Raw genomic sequence first — 4,947 nt, 5'->3', positions numbered from 1 at the left:
AACAATGACCAAGAATCAGAAGTTACTCAAAGGTTTCCTTTAGATATTCATAAGTTTGCAAAATGAGGTTCGAAAACATGGTAAATTAGGAATAGACAAAGCAATGCCCTTGGGAATCGAGTAGCAGGAATTTTAAGTTTATCAATGTTTTTTTCTCTCAAATTTTCAAGTGGGGTAATACGAACAGTGGGCTGGCCACTTTATGATATGCAATCATATACTTCTAATTCTCGTTCAAATTAGTATGTCTGTGTGTATAAATAGGGGTGGGGTTTGTTGTTGGTTTTTTTTTTGGGGGGGGGGGGGTAGTTTTTCTCCTATGATCCTATGAAACAAAACTTCTTAAGTCACCTACAATTTCTAACTAGTTTACATCTTATATCAAAATAAGCTCCCGTATTTTTTTTTTTTTGTATCTTTTTTTCTGATAATAAAATTGAGAATGGAAATGGGGAATGTGTCAAAGAGACAACAACCCGACCAAATAAAAAACAACAGCAAAGGGTCACCAACAGGTCTTCAATTTAGCGAGAAATTCCCGCACCCGGAGGCGTCCCTCAGCTGGCCCCTAAACAAATATATACTAGTCCAGTGATAATGAACGCCATACTAATTTCCAAATTGTACACAAGAAACTAAAATTAAAATAATACAAGACTAACAAAGGCCAGAGGCTCCTGACTTGGGACAGGCGCAAAAATGCGGCGGGGTTAAACATGTTTGTGATACATTTATGACATTGAGGATCATTGATGAGTAATGGAACTTTATTCGTTGAAGAAAAAAACTACCAGGGCGTCTCATGCGGTCATGTCACAGTTCCCATGTTATTCTAGATATCAAATCGTATCTTGAAAAAAAAACAAGTTCATTACAGCTAATCTGTTGAAGCTTGCGTATATTACATTTTTTCGAGTGTGTCCATATTCCCCTTTTTGTGACAGGCATTTGATCGCGAAATCTACTATTCAAACTGTACTGGAATACAAATCCTTGTGAAATCTAAATGCATTTGACATCGAAATATGACCCCGTCTATACTCTATATAGTTTCTACACCGGAAAAGATCCAGGAACAAAACAAGAATCCAAAATTATTCTTCTGTTTTTACAATTATTTTGAGTTTTTGGTCAATAAATAACACGGAGACTGCTTAAATAATTGGACTGATCAGACAATATATATAGACAAAATATGATTAAAATTATTTCAAAACTCCACGTGTAAATCTCATGTATAATTTTAATGTTGCTAAAACTCATTAGAAAACTTCATTAAACGTGATTGTTTTCGTTATAATGTTTTGATCATTGCCAAAGCAATAATCTTTACCCTCTTCAAGAAGTCTTAAAAAGCAATTGACTTGAAGTAAATATATTAAGAAACCGATATTTCGATAAAATCTGACATCCCGTGCGCTATACACAAATTAAATAGCAATGACACTGAAAAAAATATATTATTCCATTGTATGATTGATGTTTCCATTAAAAAGATTAATTGACTATTTATCAAGCTACACTAGGTTAAAACTCACCGTCAATAAGATAGAGGAGAGCCATAGTGTAGTGGTTAGCGCATCAGACTACAAACACACACTATGGTTTCTAGATGGTTCGATCTCCGTTCCGGAGAGAAAATTCAAGGACTGAATTTTCGGTTCTCCCTTGACACCATGATTTCTGAGTATTGTCTTGAGAAACATTACAGTCCGTCGGAAGGGGACGACACATGACTGACCCGTGTTTAGAGAGAGCAATATCTCACGCTTGCACATAAAAGACATGCACCGTTTTAGATTTCGAAAAAGAGTAGGATGTTAATGCCGCTACAAGATCGCACTCAGACCCGCAAAGTGGAAAGGGATTAATACATGTATAAGTCTTAAAAAATGTACAAGCAAATCAGATTTTCTACTTACGTTCATTATAGCTGTTTTACGTCACATAAAAGTATACACTATTTATACAGCTACACTCAGTCAACATTCACCGTCAGTACAAATCAAAATAAGCTACTGAGATTTTTTTATTGTAGATATTAGTATAAAACTGTTTTATCAATCAAATTCAAATTATATAATGTTCACAATTTTGAATTAACATATTAATACAATTGAATAATTAATAGGATCCGGAAACAAGATTTAAACTTATAATATTAATTAATACGCTTCCTAAATATCCGTGATATACAATGTAACCATTATTAATTCAATTTTTAAACTATTTTGAACAATAACCATATTTGGCCATTTCTAATTGTATGCTGACAAAGAAAGTGATGTTCTCATACCATCAATTAAATGATTACTATATAAGTAAAACATTCTGCTTTGAGACGTCAAAGTTTAAATTGGTAAGACTTAGTCATGATTTTAAGATTATTTTAAAGATTTAAAGTAAGAAATTTGCAAGTTTAACTAGAATAAAGATAAATAATAGTATTACATTAGATGTATGTTTCATTATAATACGTTATTCTGATTGGCTAACTGCACATCACGTGTTATTCCTTAAGCAATTGCATTACTCATTAAAACTTGTCATTCATGATAACACGATTCCCACAATAAAGTGCACAGGTGAATTAAATAAAAAGATGATAAAATTCGTGTTTTCATGATCCTAGCTAAAAATAAATGTAATTATAAGTATTGAAAGCTTCTTTTTGTAACTTCGTAGGGTTGTAAAAGCGTTGACCGTGCGCACATTTTTCGAATGCCGGGAGCACTTCCGCGTTTCATACAAAATGTACTTCGGTCAACGCTTTTACACCCAAATGAAGTTACAAAAAGAAGCATTCAATTCTTAAATAAAGTTTATCAAAATATTTATTGTTTTTTTTTTTTGGGGAAAAAATGTATAATATTTGTTTAACTTTATTGTTGTTTGTAACTGTTTTGTATGTATTATTTTTGTTTTTAATCATTTTATTAAAAACTTTGAATTTTTAAACTTATGGGTGTCAGTCGAATCCGGTCTACTTCTACATCAGCAACAACGGGCCAGCCTGTCTCTAAATCGACTTTAATGCCATACACTATCATATAAGCATCTGATGTTCAGTGCCTGGTTGTCGTCTGTTTGATTTGTTCATAAGTGTGTCTCGTTTTTCGTTTTTTATATATATTGGACCGTTGGTTTTCTCGTTTAAATGGTCATTTTTGGGGCCCTTTATACATTTGTAGCTTACTGTTCGGTGTTAGCCAAAACTCCGTGTTGAAGGCCATACCTTGACTTATAATGGTTTACTTTTATAAATTGTTACTTGGATGGATAGTTGTTTCATAGGCACTCTCATACCGCATCTTCCTATATCTATTGTCACCGGTTAGTTCCCAATCTTGTAAAATCAAGCACCAACTCTCACAGAAGCAGTACAACTTTTGTTATTTATTGACTATATTTATTAAATTTTCTTTGTCAAAACAAATCTTGATTTAAAAAAAAATAGATACTTAGATTTTCTCTCCTTGATCGATTGACGTCAGAACAATTACAGCTATTTACGCATGTTACGCAAGACCACACTAAAGTAATTTGATGTAATAACATGAGCAACAGGACGGGTGCCACATGTGGAGCAGAATCTACTTACCCTTCCGGAGCACCTGATGTCACACCCCCCTAGTTTATGATGAGGTTCGTGTTGCTTAATTTTGAGTTTTCTATCTTTTGTCTTGTGTACTATTAATTGTCTGTTTGTCTGTTTATTTTTTAGCCATGGCATTGTCAATTTATTTTCGGACCATGAATTTAACTGCCCCTCTTATATCTTTCTGCCCTCTTTTATCTGATAAATCAGATATGACAATTTGTTATCTTATATATTAAAATATTGAAATCATGATGCCGGAACAATCTATGAAAAGAATTATGGGGAGTTGTCTCATTTGCAATCCTACTTCTTATTTTTATTATAACCTAGCCTAGCTTTGGCCATGTTGTTTAAGATATTTGAGCGATACTGGATTTAAAGAATATTTAGATCATATCAACATTCAGCATAGCAATACAGATTTTTATTATCATTCATCATTCCGCCAAAAAAACAAATGATCTTCCCACCTTTCAAGCTTTACCGTCCTCTTATAATGAAAAAAAGGAAGGGTAAGCAGATCTTGGTCAACATTAAGCTTTCAATAATGAGCAAAAGTCATATACAGAATGTGGCGAGATTTATATAAAAAAAAAATAGGGTGATGTGGTATGATTGCCAGAAAGACATCTGTATCCACCAAAGTTTCAATGAGGTGGAATTGAGCAATTACAGGCAACCGCAAATGAGGAAAAAAACATACCGTATAGTCGGCATTAAAATGCACCGACATAAAAATTATGAAACAATTCAATTGAGAAAACGAGCGGACTATATAATTTTAGGAAATCAATCTACGAAAAAACAAATATGGCAAACATGAACCAACGACAACCTGCGAACTACCGGCTCCTGGCATGTTTGTGAGCGCTCAACGACCTCCATATTAACATGGACAGCGGTAGAAGAACGAACAATAACTTTAATATATATGTCAACGTTTTCAAGGGTAGGATAAACTTGTGGGTTGCTGTTTGATACAAGTAGCTGCAATCAAATTGAACTGTGATATTTTTATCGAGTTGGTAACAACATAACAACTATGCAGCCACGAATCAAAGACTCCATGATAATGCACTGTAGACAGTTTTTTTTCCCCATTTTTTATTGGTTTTTAAAGACGAAGAAACATGTGGAGATTTGAGGAAATTGACGGATGAGAAACGCTTAGTTCTTTATTTCCCAGAACCAATAACTTGTCTATCTTGTAACAACTCCACCCAATGTGCTTCATTTTAATATTCAATTAACAAGAATTTTATTGCAAACAATATATTTCAACGAGTTTAATGTATTTTCGTTTATTTCTTGTCTTTATAGAATAATTATATACAAGATATGCACTA

Source organism: Mytilus edulis, chromosome 14 (genome assembly GCF_963676685.1).
Source record: "Mytilus edulis chromosome 14, xbMytEdul2.2, whole genome shotgun sequence".
Taxonomy (NCBI): domain Eukaryota; kingdom Metazoa; phylum Mollusca; class Bivalvia; order Mytilida; family Mytilidae; genus Mytilus; species Mytilus edulis.
The sequence above is the reverse complement of the archived record's forward strand: the minus strand, read 5'-3'. Positions refer to the sequence as shown.